The sequence below is a fragment of the Periplaneta americana genome, chromosome 9 (assembly GCF_040183065.1).
Source record: "Periplaneta americana isolate PAMFEO1 chromosome 9, P.americana_PAMFEO1_priV1, whole genome shotgun sequence".
Taxonomy (NCBI): domain Eukaryota; kingdom Metazoa; phylum Arthropoda; class Insecta; order Blattodea; family Blattidae; genus Periplaneta; species Periplaneta americana.
The window spans coordinates 40,167,375-40,189,642 of record NC_091125.1 but is presented as its reverse complement, the minus strand read 5'-3'; the positions used below and the strand labels follow the sequence as shown (position 1 = coordinate 40,189,642).

At 36.5% G+C, this 22,268-nt stretch overlaps 1 protein-coding gene across 2 annotated transcripts in view; it reads right to left on the bottom strand.

The window, feature by feature from the left end:
* The window catches only part of LOC138705851 (adenylate cyclase type 6), an 896,572-nt gene that overhangs the window by 588,691 nt on the left and 285,613 nt on the right, over positions 1-22,268 (bottom strand). For both annotated transcript variants that reach the window (XM_069834532.1, XM_069834533.1), the window contains exon 2: positions 15,174-15,308. The gene's annotated coding sequence lies outside the window, so the exon portion shown is untranslated. The remainder of the gene's footprint in view (positions 1-15,173; positions 15,309-22,268) is intronic.

Genomic DNA, 22,268 nt, shown 5'->3' with positions numbered 1-22,268 from the left:
CAACACACAACACAAGAGCCGTTCAGGGAACAATACCGCTCCACACTCGAAGCCGATACGACTGTTCAAGAAAGAATACTGCTATATACCCCGGTGCCGATACGACCATTCAGGTAAGCACACCGTTTCAGACCAGGGAGCCAATACGACCATGAAGTGTAGTCACGGGAGCCAATACGGCTACACCGTTATTTTTAGTTATTATTTCGGAGATTTATGTAAATAAAATTATTTAATGTGAAACTAAATTACGATGAATTTTCGTTTTCTTAATTGAAAACCAAAAGGAGTTGTTTATAATCACAAAAACAATAGTTATTTAAGTATTAAGGGAAGTAAATAGATTTTACACGTCTAGGATCACTCGGGCGGCAATTAAATAGTCCAGACTAGCAAATTCTACTTAACTCACGAGTCGCATAGCTATGTTTTCTCCACTCCCAAATATTATGTGATAAAATATATTTCCTAATATTACATTATTTAATATCATAATTGTTGGGATGGTTGTCGAGTATCGAATATTCTCTTGTTTGTTGCTATGCAACTGTATTTTCACTAACTTCCCTAGAAAGGTAATGTGACTTACTTCCCGTCGTCAATAGCAACCAACATTATCAATAGAATCCATTTACTTCCCTAAAAGCAAGGTAATAACAGCACACTTACGACAGTGGGAGAGGAAATAGTAATATGCGTTACAAGAGCGGTATGTTGACGTTTTCATGTTCGAGAAAAAGATTGAAAAAGCGAAACGTAGTTGAGCTTTTTTAATTTCCGAGAACATGAAAACAAACATACCGCTCGTGTATCGTACATTATTTTGTGCGAAGATCGTTTATTACATACCTGAAAGACGAATTTCTAATTAATTGCAATGAAATCTCCATCTTGGTTTCTGTTTAATGACGGCAACTTCGGAACACCAAACTATCTTTCTTCAACATTGTTGCTATAAAATGTTTTCTGTGTTTACTATACTCCAGAAGGCCGTGATATACGTCTGTCTTCCTCCCCCCCAGTCTATAAATGCGAACTTAAAACAAACGGTAAGGTTATGTAATGATTTATTTTTCATTTTAATATTTTAACAATATTATTTATACAACATATTGCAGTAATAACATCGGCATCTGGAATCTCGTTGATTTTTTCACGGCTTCCTTAATGTTACTTGTATCAGGAATGCAATAAGTTTCGTGGAGTAGTAGACTTTACTTAATTTTTGCAAATATTTAAAAACAATAATTAACATTGCAATTTAGGTGAAATTGCAATGGTAAGTTTTCCAATTTATAATTATTACTATGTTAAACGTCTCTAAAAATAATATGTTAAAAGCCTAAAGCAGTAAAATTAATGTCGCGCTTAAGCGGTAAGAAGAGGGAAATTGTTATGTGTGTTACGTTGGGAATACTGAATGTGGTATTTCACACTTACCGCGTATTGGTTCTGTGCGGAAAACAAGGAAATACGCACGATCTCGCATAAAAATAATTTACTTAATTTATATAGGGTATATCTATTATTGGAATGAAGATATCAGAAAAGAATTAGGGATAGAGGGAATAACACAAAAGTTAACAAATCACAGAAATAGGTGGATGGAACATCTAGAAAGGATGGAGGATCACCGAATCCCCAAGAAAGCTTTCCAGTATGCTCCAAGAGGAAGGAGAAATGTTGGTCGTCCTAGGTTTCGTTGGAGAGAACAATTCTAATGGGGACGGAACGGGCCTACCGGCTCAACCCGTGATGTTGATGATGATGATATATCTATTATTGGGTAAATATACATTCCGGCATCGGGAATCGAACCCAGGATCTCTCAGCTATGCGCGCTGAGAGCTCTTTCCATCTGAGCTATGCCGAGACCCGATTCACGGCGCCGGCCGTACTCTCCTCCTTTGTATCATCAATGGCCTACTACCTGCATGTATGCAGGAGCGCATATTTAAATGTCTCGGCATAACTCAGATGAAAAGAGAGGTCAGCGCGCAAAGCTGAAAGATCCTGGGTTCGATTACCGGTGCCGGAAAGAATTTTTCTCCAATAATAGATATCTACTCGTACATGTATGACTACATACAGTCACTGATTATTCAATGAAGACGGCGAGTCCTCATATATGAATATAAAGTATTTACATAGGGTACATTGTACGGTTTAAGTAAATGTACTATAAGCTATGTTTTTTTCTTACAAATTTACATCAAGTGACTACACATATTGCAATAATTTCTAATACCATCTTTTATTTTCGAAAATGTGCTTGAAAGTGAGAGGATATTGAAAATTCACGAAGAAAAACTGAAATAATTCTGTTTATAATCATTATTTCTCTGGAAACACAGAATTCTGGGAACGTACTGCCTACATCATTTCATTTCTCTCTTCATTCTAGGCAGTAAAATAGAATATAGTGGCAACATCAATTAAATCGTCATTTTGTTCTTTTTCTATTCAAATAAACATCCGCTAGTTTTTTATATTTCATTAGCATCATTACTGGATAAATTGATTCCTAGACAGAATATGAACAAAACCCGCTCAACAGTTCAGGAGATAATAACTTTACGCCAACAAACAGACGGTACACCCAAAACCACATTTTCAATACCAGGAAAGCGAAAACGTGTGTTTCTGTGAAAATTTCTAAACCGATGTTATTCAGCGTCGAAACTGAGTGGCTAACAAATCTTGTCCGTCAGACACATCGTTTCCTTGCACGACTTAAATCTATGGCATGCAACTGGAGGTGGGATGTGACAGTGCTTTTCCGTCACAGCTCCGGAAAAATAGCTGTGACAGACTAATAGCGATTTTATCACAGTCTGAGTTTTGTGTTCGGATGATTTTTGGCGATTGTGAATGTTTCTCATCACGAGCCGATAGATGTTTGTTCATCGCTCTTCTGTGAATTGATACAGCCTACCGATGCCATGTCTTATGTCAACAATACTGATTAGCGTGGCGAGTATAAACAAACACGCTCTGAGCTATGTTATCGCGATGTGTGGGTCCAAATATACCCCTAAGAATGTTAATGAATGATTAGATGAAACAGCTAAAGTCCTGTGGAACATCAGTTGATGTAGCGTATCAAAGAGTTGCCGACATTAACCTTTTAAGTTGGACGAAAACTATTTAGATCACAGTTATGTTGTCCTTCAAGTTAATCTTCTGACTGGTAGTAGTATGGACACTGGAGTTGTCACATATATGAATGGTGAATTTGCAAAACGATTTAAGTCCACATTTTGGGGGGTTTGAGTTCAGAGCATGAGCATGATTATGTTACTGTATGCAGGGGGCATCGCAGAATGACTTTAATCCACGACTTTTGTATAGTTTTTCTAAGTAGCAGAATGTTTGGTTAAGGGGTAAAACGACTTTAGTCCTGGACTTAAGTTGTTTTGCCTGTCAAGTACTGAAGAAACTTACATAATATGTAATTTTAATCATACAATCAGCCGACAAAATCTTTTTGTCTGTTGTCATTGGTAATTCTTTAGTTGAGAAAATTTATTACGTTTGAAGAACAGAGCATGAAAATGAAAAGCAATATGCTCAGTAATCGTACTAAATGTGTAGCTGAAGTAAAAAGTATTGCAAAATGGAGCCAAGTTAAGCATCGAGAGAGAGGATTTTCTTGCGGTCACATTTGACTACATGAAAAATGTATGCTTGCCTAAACACCAGTTCAGGATATGTACTACTATCGCCAGCTTACCGTCCCAGCTTTCTCTGTACACAACATGAAAACTAGGGAAATGCCCTTTTGTGTCTACCATGAGGGACAGGCTAAGAAAATTCTTAATGAAATATTTAATTTTCTTCCTGCACACTACTTCAATAACTGTGTCTCATCCAGTATATTAAAGAACTGTGTTTTTTTGCAGACAGTTGTCCGGGACAAAATAAGAAAAACACACTAATCAAATTCTTAATGGCAATAAGTGCTCAGAAATATTTCTTCAACATTATACTTTTCTCCATCAGAGGTCTGTGCTCTTCTGATTAACAAATTGTTCAAAATAATGTTGTTCAACAATTGCAATAAGGTTATTTTATGATTTTGGTATAAATACATTTAGTTAAGGATGTTTATGTGTCAGTAACCTAATAATTATAATGATAGAGGATTGAAGTTAATTTGCAGAACAAGTTAAGTTCTGAAAATAATTAAATTTTTTACGACCTGAAGAAGATTACAAAAGTATGAATTTTTATACTAAAATTATTTCTTTTACATATCTCTTACATACAAAAAATTATATTGTAACAATATATGGTTCAGCGAGGCCAAAAACAGTTTTCTCAAAACTACTTTTTGGGACTTAAGTCGTTTTGCAAATTCACCATTCATATGTACATCAGTCGCCATCAGTCGATGGCGATTTCTCGGAGCTGTGATTTTGGAACTATAATCACAGTCGGAATCACTAAACAAACCTATCACAGCGACAAAACCACAGGTCCGCAAATCACACTTCACCACCATATACAGCTTTACTTCTCTCCCGGAAGAAGTTATGCTAAAAACTTCATCGTTCTTTAAAATACACTATCCTCGAACGAACATCGAATCCAACACCTAGACTGGCAACCACTAGATCAAAGAGGACGGTACTAGCAGTCGACTATGGGAATAATTACTACCAACACCACCATCATCGTCATCATCACTGCTGAACGATATTCAGTAAAAGATCCAACAATATGAAGGCACTCATAGTTCGATTCTACAAACTAAAGTGATAGGAAAAAGAAACTGATGTTCCACAGGACTTTAGCTACTATTACATCAGTAGCTAACCTACCATCATCGCTACTAACAGTAGAAATACTCCTACGCACTCAGTTTCAACTGTCACATGGCCTGCGTAACTTTGCTACATGCCCTAATATACGGTACACAGAACAGAGCGCTCAAAGTTTGAACTCGCTCAAACAATTCCATTTACAAATTAATGCTACAATAACCACAGTGCCCATACTGTGGTCCGCGATACCACATCAGTAAATTCACATAGTTCCTTAACTTCGCACAATAATGGAGCCGGAAAATCTAAACTTTATTATACTCATTATTAACTTTGTGAAGAGCCGAGGAAATACATAGACGCAGGCAATGTAATTACTGCAAGACAATTACCAAATCGACAAAGTTCATGCTTTTCTCTTAAAGACTATTAAAACAAAAAATTACTCGATTCCAACTTGCGAAAGTGATAAGGATTTACGAAATCCCTTCAATTGCTTGAAAAGTCTTTATTCTTGGTTATACAAATTTTAGGGTGTTAAGGGTGAATTTAAGGATTAAACAAATACTATCACAGGCAGGATGAGTATATCCTTCTTCTGTGACCTGAATCCCTACTTTAATTCAAATTTTAATTTTAGTGTACATGGGAGATACCATGTAAAATCGAACAGCAAAAAACTATACAACTGTGTAATTCCTCGAAAAAAAAAAAAAATTAGACTTATAGGAAGGTAGAAGATAATTTATTGTGTGAAGTCTGTTCCCGTTCAAGTCCATTACTTTCTTTGTTATAATGCGTTAAATGCGTAAAAATCTTCAGTTTCAAATGGCATAAACGTGAAACTACTTACGATAGACATTCCAACAAAAGTTACTGTAGTATAACAGTTGAGTGTACGAGTTGCATAACTATGCATACACAATATTTTATATTAATATTTAACAGGACATTTGTAGATATATCGATAACAAACTCGTCTGCCATTTTGCAGCTAGCAGTGCATGAAAATGTTTGCTTACGTCACATGTACAGAATCGTGGCTAACGAGGAAGACAGGCTTCGGCACAAATCGGAGTCACGTGATTATCATGGTCTAGTCATGACCATATTAACAAACACCTAATATAAATACATGTTCAAAGTTCTAAAAAACAAAGGAATTGCTATATTAAACTCATGTTAAACGTCCATTTGTATATCAACTTGTTCAATGTTGGCCATGTTATGACTAAGAATGTGACGTCGCGCCGTAGCCTGTCTTTCTCGTTAGCCACATACAGAAGCGAATCGTTCGCGCACCTTCATCCGACTCGGGACTTGGGCGTAGCTAAAATAATTTAACGATTTTTTTACAGGAGCACTACTTTCTGCTACACCGATATTAAAATTCATACAACTTCTTCAGAGAGAGAGAGAGAGAGAGAGAGAGAGAGAGAGAGAGAGAGAGAGAGAGGGGGGGGGAAGAAGTAGTTGACATTTTTATCTAAGTGTTTTCCTTGGAAAAGTCTATCAAATATCGATATATCTACTTATGCCCCTGTTAAATATTAATGTAAAATATGGTCCATGCATAGTTATGTAAATCGCATTCTCAGCTACTGGGTGAACAGTATAGAGCAGAACAGGTTTCACGGCCTCCAGAATCTCCTCCTGTACTTCTGGAGTTGTAGATCTTGGTCGTCCCCTTCCCAAACCAGGAGAGTTAAATTTTCCATACTCGCACAGACGGTAATGGAGACGTACAAATGTCTTCCGATCTGGACATTGTCGCTGTGGGTACCTCTCCTGGTATAAACGACGAGCCAACGCAGCATTGCCGTCCGCCTTACCATACATGAAGTGTATCTCTGCCAGCTCTTGATTTGAATACACGTCGCACAGTCTAACGCCTACACAACACTGAATGTAATCTTCGCCTCGGAATGAACTGTCAGAGTGCCCTCTTAATGTCTCCTTTGATGGCAACGACCTGCGGAAAGAAAAACGTTCCGGTGAATTTCAATGTTGTGAAGGCCATAACTCGGAAATAAAGCATTTCCGGACACATGTTGTAATGAACTATTTTGATTGTCTACATGTGGGAAATACATACCTGAAATTATGCCCCATATTTTTAAACACCCTGTATATTTGAGGAATTAAACATTTATAAGGTTTTTTGCTGTATGATTTTACATGGAATGTCCCACATAGCTTTTACAATCTCAATGTAAATTTCATTTCATTTTCTACCATAATTTGAGAGGGATACTACCGTAATTGTTGAGATCAATTACAGCCTAGGGGACATACTTTCATGACCTTGACACGTGTAGAATGAGATTGTGGTCGAATCTAGGCTCGTACCGCCTATTATTACCTACTCAATTTGATAGTAGGCTGAATGGATCCTGAAGCCGTTCTGGAAGTTTAGGCAACGAGATAATACCATCATCATCCAAGGTTGAACCGAGGATAACCAGTTGTTACTGAGCTACCCTACCGTCCCTATTCATCATGATAAAAAGCAGTTCATCAAAGATGGTAGTAGTCGTCGTCGACACAGTCGTAGTAGATTTTACAACAGTTTCAACTCCAAAGGCTATTTATCGTCAAAAACCAAATTGGACAAGAAATGGCCGTCATATTTTACATGGTGCCCTCAATCAGGAACATAATTCTTTCAAGCGCCGCAAATCGAAACAGAAAACACACATTTACCTCCCTACCGAGGATTTTATCGCCAGTTGCCGAGTTTGAGTCCTTGAACCTGGGAAAGAAATATACCGGTACTCATCAGACGAAGAATTTTCAAAATAACTGGCAGAGTCTGCTGTTTAACTCGCACAATACGATCGACTGTCGTATAGGAGGTAACGTACTTCTTTGTGTGAACAATCATCCTATTATCACACATAACGAATTCATCCTTAGAGAAACCCTTCAAAATTTTCTAGAGTTCCTTCAGTGAAGCAGGAAAACTCGGAGTGCGAAAAGTAGACAACAGTGTTGGAGCTCACATATTCAGTTTTTCTCAGTCCCAAACTCTGTTGCAAAGACGCGTTTTCCCGTATCTTTTAATGTTTCTCCTCCGAAATCCCATTCATTCAAACCACAGAAATGGAATTCTTCACACTGACAAACCAGCACAGTTCAGAAATGTCTGGACCGATAATATCTGAAGTATTAGCAATGAACTTTATAAAACAGATGTTTGGACAGCGTATTCCTGTACGCACAAAAGTTAGAAAGCCTGTAGGTGTATTACAATATTACGGGAAACTTTATGTGCTCACATTTTAATCCGTTGGCAAAGTGATGCCGTGTACCTGTTAACTCAAGCACGTCCTCTATAGCAGACAAGTATGGACATTGAGACACTACCACAAAGAGAAGCATCCAGTCCGAGTCCTGCACCTGTTGCCTAGGCAACACACCACACATGTGTAAGTCAGCTTGCATATTTATAAAACGAAGGAGCTTGGTGTCACTATGGCGACCCCTGTAAGTGACTGAGGAAAAATAACTAGATTTTCAAATGTATTCTTCTGAAAGGGCATAAAATTATTAGAGAGAAAAATATTTCTGCATCTGTTAGCTATTTCATGTCATTGAAACAATCTGATCAACTGTATTTTAAGACCTTGCAATGTAAACAAAGTTCTTCGCTTTTGATCTAATTCGGAGTATTATTTCTTAGATCCAAGTCTCCTGAAACTCAAAACAATTAAACCTAGTTTTACCTATGATATTTTCGATTTATTGGAAAGCATCTCCTCTCTAAAGAACGACTCTCGTAATATTATACCACTGATTTATATTAAGGAATCCTCACTTCAGGCTTCAACCATTACGAATATTTCGTCAGAAACCTGTCTTTTACGACCAGCACACCTTCCACCGTTTCTTGAAATCATTCATAAAATAACAAATAGATTCCTTAATTCAGAATGACGCATGATACAATAATTGTAGTAGTTTTATACAAATTGTAGCTAATCACACATACCAATATTTTTTAATAAGAATACAATATTATGTAGTGCTGAAAACATAAATAGAACACTATCACCACCACCGCCACCGCCACCGCCACCGCTAAATGCAGCACTTATTTATTATTACACTATTTGTTAATAGTCTATTTGTCTTACTTGAAACATAGAACGTGAGATACATTGTCTCTCAATATCGCATATTTAAAGTTAATTGTCGAGAGGGGAGGCGTGTGCTGCTTTCCGAAGCTCAAGGGATCCATGATCTCCGCACCTACCAGTTTCTGAGAAAATGTTAACGAAGTCGACGGATTTATATTTTATTACAAACAATAGATGATGATCGAAGTATAGACTTAATATCAATGGAAAAACTCTTACAAACGCTAAAAAAATTCACCTTGTACGGACAATGTCAATACGGAGTTAATAAAATATTCACCTGACACTTTCTTGCAACGACTTTTAAACTTTATTAATATTTCTTGGTTAACTAACTATATACCAGACAGTTGGCAAGATGCCCATGTAATACCTTTTTTAAAAAAAGGAAATAGAACTGTGGAAATTATAGAGGGATTAGTCTCCTCAATTCAGGGTATAAAATCTACGCTAAGATAATTACAAGAAGATTAAGTACTACACCAGAACAATTGATTCCAAATGAACAACATGAATTTAAAATGGAAAGATCCTGCATGGATTGCATATTTAGTATGACACAATTAATTGAAGAACATAATAAGCCTACATAATAAAGATAACACTAAAGCCTTTGATAAAGTTAATAGAAATAAAAAATCCGTGGCGCTACAGCCCATGAAGGGCCAAGACCGGCAAGCCGGCTGCTGGCCTCACGTCTACATGCCGGAGCAAAGTTGGAAGATCATCCAACCAGAATGAAGGTATCGTGTGGTTAGCACGATGATCCCTCCAACCGTTATAGGTGGTTTTCGAAACCGGATTTTCGTTATCTATCGTAGCTCACCGTCCCGCGCCGTGGCGTCGTGGTCTAAGGCATCCTGCCTGGGACTCGCGTTACGGAATGCGCGCTGGTTCGAGTCCTCATGGGAGAAGAAATTTTCTCATGAAATTTCGGCCAATGTTTGGGACCGGTGCCCACCCAGCATCGTGATGCACTTGGGGAGCTACGATAAGTAGCGAAAATCCGGTTTCGCAAATCAGCTATAACGGCTGGGGGGATCATTGTGCTAACCACTCGATACCTCCATTCTGGTTGGATGATCGTCCACCTCTGCTTCGGCATGTGGACGTGAGGCCAGCAGCCGGCTGGTCGGTCTTGGCCCTGCAAAGAGCTGTAGCGCCATGGATGGATGGATCGTAGCTCCCCAAGTGCATCAGGATGCTGAGTGGGCACCGGTCCCATACACTGGCCGAAATTTCATGAGAAAATTTCTTCCCCCATGAGGATTCGAACCAGCGCGCATTCCGTAACGCGAGTCCTAGGCAGGATGCCTTAGAATACGACGCCACTGCGCGGGACTAATAGAAATAAAGAATGAAGAGAAATTATTAAAGAGAATGGAATTCCACAACATCGTTTATGGGCTATAAAAAGTTTATATAGAATGACAAACACACAGATTGAAAACAATGGACATAGAAGTGGAAAATTAATTGGTAACCAAGGGATAAGACAAGGGTGTCCGTTATCACCTGCGTTATTCAATTTTTGTATTGATGAAGTAATTTAAAAATGGAAAAAATTATTTTCAAAGTATTATAAACATTTACTAATCATCATCATCATCATCATCATCATCATCATCATCGTCCTTGCAAGTATTAGGCCTAGTGGCCTGTTACGGTCTCCGTCCATCTTTTCAGGGGGCGTCCAAAAGATTGTCTTCCATATGGTATATACCGGAGAATTTGTTTTGGGAGTCTGGAACGGTCCATTCTATTGACATGGTTAAGCCATTTTTGTCTATTGTCGTTGAGATGTTCATAAATATTACCAATGATTAATTTGTTATTTGCCAAGGACTAAGTTATATTGACAAATAAAGAGGATGATTTACAGAGGTCAATTCATGAATTACATATGACTGCAAAAAACTTCAATTTTGAAATATCAGTTAACAAAACTAAAGTACAAGCATTTGTAGGAAAATACCTCAAACGAATATTGATTGAATTATCAGACACTCCTGTTGAACAGCTTAGTGATTTTAAAAACCTAGGTTATATTCTAAGTTTAAATAAGAACAAAGATGTACATTTTTAAATTTAAAAATTTCAACGTTTATGTAGCACAATAAGAAAAATTCTATATGGCAAAGCGAGTACTGAAACAATTTTAAAGTTTTATAAAGTGATGGCAGTTCCCACAATTCTTTATGCAGCAGAATGCTGAACTCTGGCAGAACAAAAACAGAGAATACAGACCGCAGAAATGAAATTTTAAGATAAATTTTAGGATTTACAAGAGCAAACCGAATAAACAATAATGAATGAATGTAAATAGCCTTGTGGCAGAAATTCGAAAGCATAGAAATGGTTGGTTCACGTAGAAAGAATGGATAATCATAGACTTCCTAAATAACTATACAAATATAGAGCAATAGGGAAGAGAGAGAGAGGGCGACCACAGACAAGATGGAAAGACTAATTCTGAAAGAAATCCTTGAAGACGAAACAGTCTAAAAAGACTAATTCTTGAAGTTGATTATGAAGATGATTATTATTATTATTAATATTATTATTATTTCAGGGGCGAGCTCAAGTTTTTCTGTATATATTATATTTTATGATACAATTCTTAGCAAAATAAATAAATAAATAAATAAATAAATAAATAAATAAATAAATAAATAAATAAATAAATAAATAAATAAGTAAATAAATAAACATAAATAAATGTGGAATATAGTTTTGCACCCGACAGTTTCAGATTCAAATCCTGCTGTTCTAAGTAGAAATGTTTGATGAAAATACTACAGAGGCAGAATATTTAAACACTTCTCACCATTTACTCAGATGCGAGCCCTGGTCCCCAGAGTAAAAGTCTAGTCCAAACTGTAACCCGTTCAGTCAACTGTGCTCTAACAGCAGACATCTTTGATCATGTTAAAGTTCTGTAGATTGTAAACACACTATATCAATACATCTACGTCCATGGATACCAAAATAGAAAAGTTTCAGATTGTCGTATGCATTTTACGTAGCCTTCAGGCATCTTATTACGGCAAGAAGAAAAAGTTGTATAAGTTGCGGATATTCTTTATTTTCCCTGTCTTTGTCAGTTGCAGATGTCATGCAATTCTCATCTGAAAATCATGATGTCATAATATTTTATTATGTAGAGGAAAATGAAACACTCTCTTAAATTATAACGCTATAGACCTAAATCACTTCAGATTCGAAAGGAGTTGCCTAGCTCGTATCGATTTAATCAGAAAGTTAACTGCGGTTAGTTCGAGGAGAAACGTGATACAACCGCAGAAAAGGTTGGACATTTCTCTTATATAGTCGTTCACACAAAGCCGGTCATATTTGATTAATTCAACACAATTCCAAACAGAATGCAAAGTTTGTACATACCGTAATCAGTATTTCAGGATATCCAATTCTGCTGAATGCCTTGTGTTGTATACTCCACGTTCATATTAAATTAAATTCAATAATGAACAAAGAGAGGGCACAGGTGACAAGAATTTCCTGGTACTAATCTAGTAGATTCGAGTTCTGTTTCCAGTAGGGAAAGAGACATTTATCACAGTGTAGCAATATATTTCAGATGGGCAGAGCATGTAGCACTTATGGGCGAATCCAGAAATGCATAGAGTGTTAGTTGGGAGACCGGAGGGAAAAAGACCTTTGGGGTGGCCGTGACGTAGATGGGAGGATAATATTAAAATGGATTTGAGGGAGGTGGGATATAATGATAGAAACTAGATTAATCTTGGACAGGATAGGGACCGATGGCGGGTTTATGTGAGAGCGGCAATGAACCTGCGGGTTTCTTAAAAGAATTTGTAAGTAAGAATATGAATAATTAATTAACAAATACCGGTACATTAAAATGATCGACTATCCCTTACTATATAACCCTATTTTACAGAATTTACCATTTGTTTATGTTTACTTTCTACCACCATACATAAAAGATTAGAGGTGTAGAAGTGCTTATCTGGCAAAATGTGGTGCATCCCTAAGCACTTAAGCCTAAATACGTTTTTCATACACCCGTGATGGAATTAGTTGCGTGCTGATTGTGCTGCATAGTTAATTCGGCTTCACCATCTGCGATGCTACGCACGCCTCTCTAGGCATAAAAATCATAAAATCGGTGTACTATATCTCTGGTGCCAGGTGACAGTCTTCCGTACCTCACTGATTCGTGTCCCCGTCAAGCAAGCAAGGATCTGTGACGGGAAGGGGGCTCAGATGTCTCTGATGCAGATAAATGAGTCTTCTAGAATTTAATACCACTACCATCTACCTATCTCTGGACAAATCACGAGGAACATCCATCTTCGAGCATCATCGATTCGGCATCTGGAAAAATAGGAGATTCCCTATTTTTCGAGACGAAGATGACAATAAAATGGTACTTATGAAGAGTGCTAGGGAGTGATGACGGATAACGGGAGGATCCCGAGAATAACCCTCCATCGCCGAGATATGAACTCCTTTACGTGGTCATCGTAAGCCTGCACTCTGCCAATTGAGCTACCAGGGAGGCTGATGAAAGAGAAGTTTTCCTGTTCCTATCTAGATTATCCCCGATTTAAGTAAATACATAATGAATATAGAAGAAACATGAAAGTAAATCAACTAAAACAACTCAATATTAATATCCTGCATAATATTTTAATTGGTAAATTAGTATGTACAGTACTGGCAAAAAAAAAAAACAGGACCGACCCTTGTAGCTGATTTCAGAGCCTTGTTCACTCCAGAGCACGATAGACTGGTAACTAAGACTTTCATGGTTCGAATTCTGCCTGGGAAGGAAACTTTTTTGTTCCTTATTAAAATTTATTCCCAATACTTTTCGATTGCAGCGATATTTTACTACTTAATTAACTTATTATTCCCAGAACATGAATTTTACCAGCAATCGAAAAGTATTGGGAATAAATTTGAATAAGGAACAAAATAAAGTTTCCTTCCAAGGCAGGATTCGAACCACGAAAGTCTTAGTTACCAGTCTATCGAGCTCTGGAGTGAACAAGGCTCAGAAATCAGCTACAAGGGTCGGTCCGGTTTTTTTGCCACTACTGTACAGTGCTACATGCTTATAATAAGGGAATTTCATAACTTGTAGATGTACACCGTAGATTAACAATCTGAACGAGCATTTTCAAGAAACAAATCCATCAATGGCTTGGTGTGATCACAACCACATAAGCTCAAATCACCAATACTATAAAAAATCATTATTACTATAAACTACTTTATTCGTATTTGAACAGAACCTAATAAAATAATAAACCATTATTCACACAGTGACTCAATATCGTGATGCATCACTGAAGCAGTAGGCTACCTCATCAGACATAATCAAACATGTAAAATAATTCACCAAATATTAGCTCTGAAACGTTATTTAATCACAGAATCCGTATCGCAATGTAAACATAATCCGTTAATCGTTTTACAAAACAACAAATATAAATTGAACTGGACCACAAACATTACAACAAATATAACAACCCGTAATAGGCGCAATAAAAGTATTGAAGACAGCATATCTACAGCAGAAAAAATTGAGGAAATACAGTCAGCAACAAATAGCAATAATCGAAAAATTTATTTTTATGATAAAGTTTTTCTATGGGACGAAAAAAATAAATACCAATAGAACACGCAGTATGTTCTGTCTCTGACGACAATGAATGAGATTTTGTCTGAAATGTAATAATAATAATTACAAAGAATAACATTATATTAACATTGTTAATAACAAAGATATTATTAATATTATTATTATTAGTATTATTATTATTATTATTATTATTATTATTATACTCCATAAAATTGAAAGAGAAATAAGGTTTTCCGTATTGTAAGATACAAGTTACTCCAAATTTCATTTTTTTTATTAAATAACTGAAAAGGAATAGCCTATTTACGAGAATAATCGTGACATGAACGCACTTAAGTCATTTTTTTAATTATGGTTCATTTAATGACGCTCGCAACTGCAGAGGTTATATCAGCGTCGTCGGTGTGTCGGAATTTTGTCCCGCGGGGGTTCTTAAATGCCATCAACATCGGCCGGGATCGAACCCGCAACCTCGAGCATAGAAGGTTAACGCTATACCAACTACGCTACCGAGGGCGACACTTAAGTCAATGGATTAACTTAAAAAAGTTGAGAAAAATTTATTACAAGATGTTGGTTATATCTACGTAAAGGATAAGAGGTTAATTTAAGAAGTTTCTCGTAACTTTACGTTACCTTTTTACATTGTTACGCTAGGAATTCTTCCTCGTAGATGCTGAAGCGAGGGGCCCTTTCGACGAGTGAGGCTAGTGGCGTTGTTGAACGGCCTCTGCGAGCAAAGTTTCTTTCTCGTCTGATTAACGCTTCACTCTGAAAATAAGCATGGAAAGCAAACTCTACAGTTTCTTACGAGTAGATTCCAACTTATTTCAAACTACCATATGTTCGAAACAGTTCAATGACACCGATACAAACTATAGGATTGCTTTAATACATGCGTGATTATCATGCTGACAAAATTTAGGCCCTTCTCTGAACTAATCCTTATAAATTACCATAGTTTAACAATATAAAAAAGATCTAAAGTATGTTACAGGGTTATTCTAAAGTAAGTTCCCCATTTCAAATGACCATAACTTCAGCAAATTTTTAGATTATGCAAAAATGAAAACATCAATTTGTTCGTAAAGAAAAGCGAGTTTATTATAAGAAGAAAAAAGAAACAAAGAAAGTTAAATACTCGTATGACCACCACCGTGTTGTTCAACAAGTAACAGTCATTCTTCTATGTTATGAAAGGAAATGGTAAGGGCACTAGTTTCCTCAAGTCTGTCCATCAGCCTACAATTTAATTTTTCAATCCATTTAACTAAATCTGGTGCACTATCGTCTCAATGCATTGCATTGCCTGTTCGTAACAGCACTGAACTCGTAAAGACAAAACCATTGTAAAAAGGTATGCTGTCTGTATTCTTAACCAAAATTTTTATACAATCGTGACCCAGCCACCATAGCAACGAAATGCTTATCGAAAAAAAAAAAAAAAAAAAAAAACAATCCCTCTAAAGTCCAAAGCATGATTGTACCTATATGTAACTGTATTATGTACAGAAGTTGCAGCTATTTCAAAATGGGAACTTATTTTAGAATAATGTTGTATTATAATCTCCTATATTAAAGTTTATAAACACGTTGCTGTATCAACAATAAAATAATCCTTTTGATAAAATATTATTCACAAAAAATAATCATGTAAAATGTGTCTTAAACATCAATATAAAAGGCATTATTTCTATGGTCACAACTTGATAACCCCAAAAATTGCGCTTTTTTTTTTTTTTAGCTGAAAGCGCAGCCTTTTATAAAAACAGTTCTCTTTCGTTTGGTATAGCTGTAATATCTCCATCTAATCTTGTGTTATTTTCATTCACATTTGTATGTAAACTAGAATTATGATTTGTATAGGAAAAGTGAAAATAAAAATGTTTGCATCCCAAAACAGGTTTTTTTGGAGTTATTATAATTTGACCAAACACCACAGATTTATTTTATTATCGTTTGAGTTAACATGAAAACACACGCAAAAGGACATTATTATAAAGATAATCAGATGTAATTCACATGACCTTAAAGCATGTATTCCCATCTATGTAAATCGGAAAATAGTTTTGTCTATGGTTACTGTAAATCTAGGCATAATTTAGTTTAAATTCTTCTTTTGAAGATTGCACAAGAAACACTAATATGAACCGCCACCGCCACCGCCACGTCTGCTCACTATCTAAGTTACAAATGTATCGAGAAACTCTTAAAACTATCCCGGACTGCGTAAAGATGCTTAGGCCTATTGCATCAATTGTCTAGATTTGGCATTCATGATGTGTCATTATTTTAATTTCGTGTTATTTTTCCATGGCCTCGTGAAAGGCGGACTGCAATAAAGAACGACTACAGAAGATTGCATTTCAATATTGTACATGAATGTTTGATAGTATTTATGTTTATTTTTGAAATTAATATATCATCCATTTGTCCAATTTTTATGTAGCCTATGTTTTTCTCCTGGCTATGAAGTTTAAATGTGCAAACTTTGGCAAATATCAGCCAAATCGTGTAGATTTGTATAGAGAACATACATACATACATACATACATACATACATACATACATACATACATACATACATCACACACACACTTTTATAATATATTAAAATTATAATAATTTCCAAATTCGACTCATTACAACAGTGCCGTCATCTTCGCATGTCGAGTCCTTGCTCTTCCTGTATGTTGCCAGATGACTACCTTTAAAGAATCTGGAAATTATTTGTGGTGAAAAACACGTACAAGAGGACCGATCAGCTTGCCAAATGTCAGAGTACTCACGGTCTTCAGATTCAGAGGAGTTCTTGTTGGTTCATGTAATACAAATTATGTTCAAATTTAGATGCACAAATAGAGATGCTATTGATAATGTAACTCCCCACTTCAGTCTCACAGTGATATTCTTTTCGACATTGTCTGGTGAACATTCTGATTACAGAAGTCTTGGCCGTTCTGGCAATTATGTCTCTTCTTTAGAATGCAGGCTATGTTTCATTTGTTGCTTTAACCTTCCGTGAACCATTTTGTAATCAGAAGAACGATTCACATTCGTTGGTCGATTTATTATTACCTTGTCCCATCAAATTCAATGTCCAGCTCGTAAAGCTTCACTATAACAAGAGGGGCAGAGAAGGCCTAACGGCCTTATCTCTACCAGGTTAAATAAATAAATAAATAAAATAATAAATAAATATAACACGTCCACTGTTAAATTCCCTGCCTTCAAACAGCCAAATCTGCCTCAGTATAATACATCTTCTTTCATAAGTCCGTGGAACATTTTAGAAATTCACCACAAATAAACTAAGCAATGGATACTCCATTTTATTACACAGAAATGCAAGTAAACTCTCCAGTTTTTTTTTTACATATCTCACAAATGTTCAATGTGACTACCCTTGCTGATACGGCAGACAACTAGCCGATAATGCCACATGCGTGCCAGCATATCACGATCAAACAATATGCTTCACAAATTACACAAGAAAAAATTGCAAGTTGTTAAATCCGGTGATCTGGGTGGCCATTGAATTAATGCGTCATCTTTTCGTCCATAACGTTCTATCCGACGTTGTGATAAATTTGTATTTGATTTAGTTTCGTACGTCATTGTGGAAATGAGACGGACATTCGTTTTGTTGAAAAATGTAATTACCACTGTACTGTCCTCATTCATCTGTGGATTTTTCTAATAAAACTAATTCACTACTAATCCCACTAGCAGCAAATCATGGCAACTATGCGATACAGGCTTTTTCCTAACAAAACTTTGAGAGTTTCTCGTTCTGTAGGTATAAAAATTACAATAATTATCCGTTGCTTAATTTATTTTGGCGAATTTCTCAATTTTTCACGGACTTATTAAAGAGGATGTATTGTGAACTGCGTACAGTTTAATATCAACTTGTTTGTTGTGCATCACATATCAGTCCAAGATTCAAAACAAAATCCACACGTAATTTTCTGAAAATATGGGTCATTTTCGTCTGCAGTATTTATGAGAAACGAATTTGTTTTTCTGGAATAACTCTTATTACATTCATTGTTCGCATGTTATAATACTTTAAATTGAGGCAGCGGAAGAGAAAAACCGTGTAAAGCCATTATGAAACACGTTCATTCCCATTGTAAAAAATACAATGCTAAAAGCGGATAGAATGGAGACAGACACAGGAAGTTTCCGAGCACATCCGAAAGAAAGAGGATGCCGTACTATCGACTGCTCATTATAATCGATAATTTTATATTATCTCACAGAAAATTATCTAAATTTCGAGCTACTGTGTCAGTAGCAGAAAATGGCAGCACCAGATTGCATTAACCACAGAGAGTAGAGCAGGCATGTTCAGCGCGGGCATTTCTAGCCTTAAACGAGGTGCAACAGTGACGTAGAATCTCAGAATCGCATGGAGGGTCACGCTTAAAAGAATAATGACTGAATGAAGTGCATTTATTTATACATAATAGATACAAACACATGTACAAATGATCCTTCGCACGAACCTGTATGGCCATTCATGCTGGAACTCGCTTAAAAGATATTCTATGTCACTGTTGCACCTCGTTTAAAGGCTATACTTTTCCACGTTGAGCATGCCTGGCGTAGAGTAACTCTATGGTAACTTTAGACTCAAACAGTGGCAGACATTTCTAACATTCACTTGCTGATAAAAATATAGTGTAGTTTGCGGGTTTTTAAACCTCTAAAAGTTTACCGGTACTCTTACCATGTCATTCTGACTGAAAAAAGCACTACTACACACATACATTACGTACAGCTGTCAAAAATAAGTGGCAGCACTCGTGAACAGCGAATATTTTCTAAATCCACTTCGGGTCACAGCGATGTTACACGATGCATGTGCTTGTAGAAGCAGTTCTGGAACTATGAAATTATTCCATATCGGCGTCTCGCAGACCAGCGGTAGAGTGCTCGCTTAATGATTCGAAGGTTGTAAGTTCGAGCCTTGTTTAAATTTTCATTTTATATTTTAATCGTTCTTCAGCGATATAAATAATATTCACATTATCATTTATATTCTGTTATCGTTCTTTAGCGTTAAAAATAATATTCAAGTTATCATTTATATTCTGTTATCGTTCTTTGGCGTTATAAATAATATTCAAGTTATCATTTATATTCTGTTATCGTTCTTTATCGATATAAATAATATTCAAGTTATTTATATTTTGTTATCGTTCCACACTTCCAGCGCCTTTTACCCCCGGATAAGACCCGGTACTAAATTTGACAGAAGGCTGAGTAGACCCTGAGATAATTCTGGATATTTTAGCAACGAGACAAAATCCCCCCACCAATACCTGTGATTGAACCGGAGAACTTCTAGTCCGTAGCCAGTTACTCTGCCAACAGAACTAGTCGGCCACTAGATATTTATGTTACTGTCATTAGGAAGTTTCATAACAATTGATAAACCTGGTCAGATGTAAAAGCAGACAAAAGGGTCATTTCTATTTCAGGCGTTATGAGCACGGGCAGGGCATAATTACGCCACACGGTCAGATAAAATGCAGCATATAAAAAAGGGTCCCTGTTTTGTGGGCATAGTTGCGCCCCGTTCCAATCAGGTAGAGAAAAAGGCATGGCATAGTTGCGCCCCGTTCCCTTCAGGTAGAGAAAAGGTCATGGCATAGTTGCGCCCCGATGAAATAGGTAGAGAAAAAGACACTACGGAAACTCGAGCCTCGTAATCAACAACCTTATTGATTTCTTATTCGATTTATATTCATTATCGATACCGTTAAAATTAACACCATGAAGATGGCAGTATTTTACTAACTGTTTTTCTACTGTTTATGCAGTGATTATCGATAGCCTACCGTTAAAATGAACACCATGAAGTTGGCAGTACTTTATTAACTGTTTTTCTACTGTTTATGCAGTGATTATCAATAGCCTACCGTTAAAATGAACACCATGAAATTGGCCGTACTTTATTAACTGACATATTCAAATGAGTGAGCCGTTGGAATATGGGGCCTTAGCAGTCTTGACATTTTATTAGTGATTTTCACACCGTCTGTAGCGTATAGTGAGGTTAATTTAAAATGAATGTTAAGTTTAGTGAAAAGGGTGAAGAGTTAATAATTGATAATGGTTCTAAGTTTCAATTTTCGAAACCCTGTACCGTAGGGTTAAGATATCGATGTAGAAACAAAAAATGCAGTTCATTTATTGTGTGTGATCAATAAAAAAGTGTTATTTTAAATAGCAAAATTGATCATACGCTAGGCCTACCTGATTTCAATGCAGCTATCACTGTAATATTTTTAAGTAATTTATTTATTTTATGACAATCACTTTCGTGTGTACTATGCTCATCGGGGCGCAACTATGCCATGTCCATCCTGCTACCTAATTTCTTCAGGGCGCAACTATGCCATGTCCCATCTGCTACCTGATTTCTTCGGGGTGCAACTATGCCATGTCCCATCTGCTACCTGATTTCTTCGGGGCACAATTATGCCATGCCTAGGCCTCCCAATTGACCGCGGGGCGCAACTATGCCATACCGATGAGCACACTTACAATAAAATTGGAATAGGTTCTTAACACTATATATCATTCATTTCGTCATTAAGAAATATTTTTAAAAATTAAACGAAGTTGAGTTGTAATAATAACAACATGGATGACATTTATTTCTTGTTTTTAACACACGGCTGTATTCGTTACAAAACAAAATAACAATACCCAATGTCAACAACAGACATTGCCTGTATCGTTCATCTATGCCTTCTCTTCGTGATGATGAATTTATGAATAGGCTATATCGAAATAAGTGTCGGAAGCTCCCAATCAAAATTAAACACGTGGACTTCTTTTTTTTTTTATTAACAGAGATTTTTATTTTCCTACCCATTCTAAGAAGTTCTTGTAGTCGCCTAAGGCGCTTGCCTGCTCCTCTGGAGTTGCGATCGGGCGCGATTCGATCCCTGCTTGGGCTCATTACCTGATTGAATTTTTTCCGAGGCTTTTCTCAACTATAAGGCGAATGTCAGGTAATCTATGGCGAATTCTCGGCCTCATCCCGTCGAAGCACCATCCCGCTACTACCAATCTCATCGACGCTAAATAACCGAGTAGTTGATACGACATCGTTAAATAACCAAGTGAAGAAACAAAATGTCATAACCTGTCCAATATGAAAGGGTCAGTAGTAAAGAGGTGTAAGTGCACTTAAGTTATTTGAGAGAAAATGTGGTTGAAAGTACTTAAGATTTCGTAAATTCCGTGAAAAATTTTTATTTCAATTTTAGTGTATGGTGTGGTTGTAAATGTTTTAGCTTGCCCTGGATGCACTTAAGTCACGTTCTTAGAAATGTCACTTGTACCTCTCCACTTGTCTGACCCACTCATATATATAATTACGTTTTTCGAACAAAAGTACGTCTCCAACAATGCTGCTAACAGTACATGCAGTCAATAAGGTATAAAGGTAAGGAGGTCAAAATTGTAACTTAAGCTGTAATTTGAAGAATTGCGGTATAATATAAAATTCAAACCGAAATTGCAGATGGCAAAAAAATAATGTGGATATCTCTATAATGACAAATTCTAAAATAAAATCACGACATGTTGAAGAAAATAAGACATTACGATGTAATTGGCAGTAGTCCTAACAATGGAAGTACTAGCGAAGTACCGCTAGTGGTGAGGGGTGATAATGGTAATAGCAACAGTAGTGGCAGGAATGGTGTG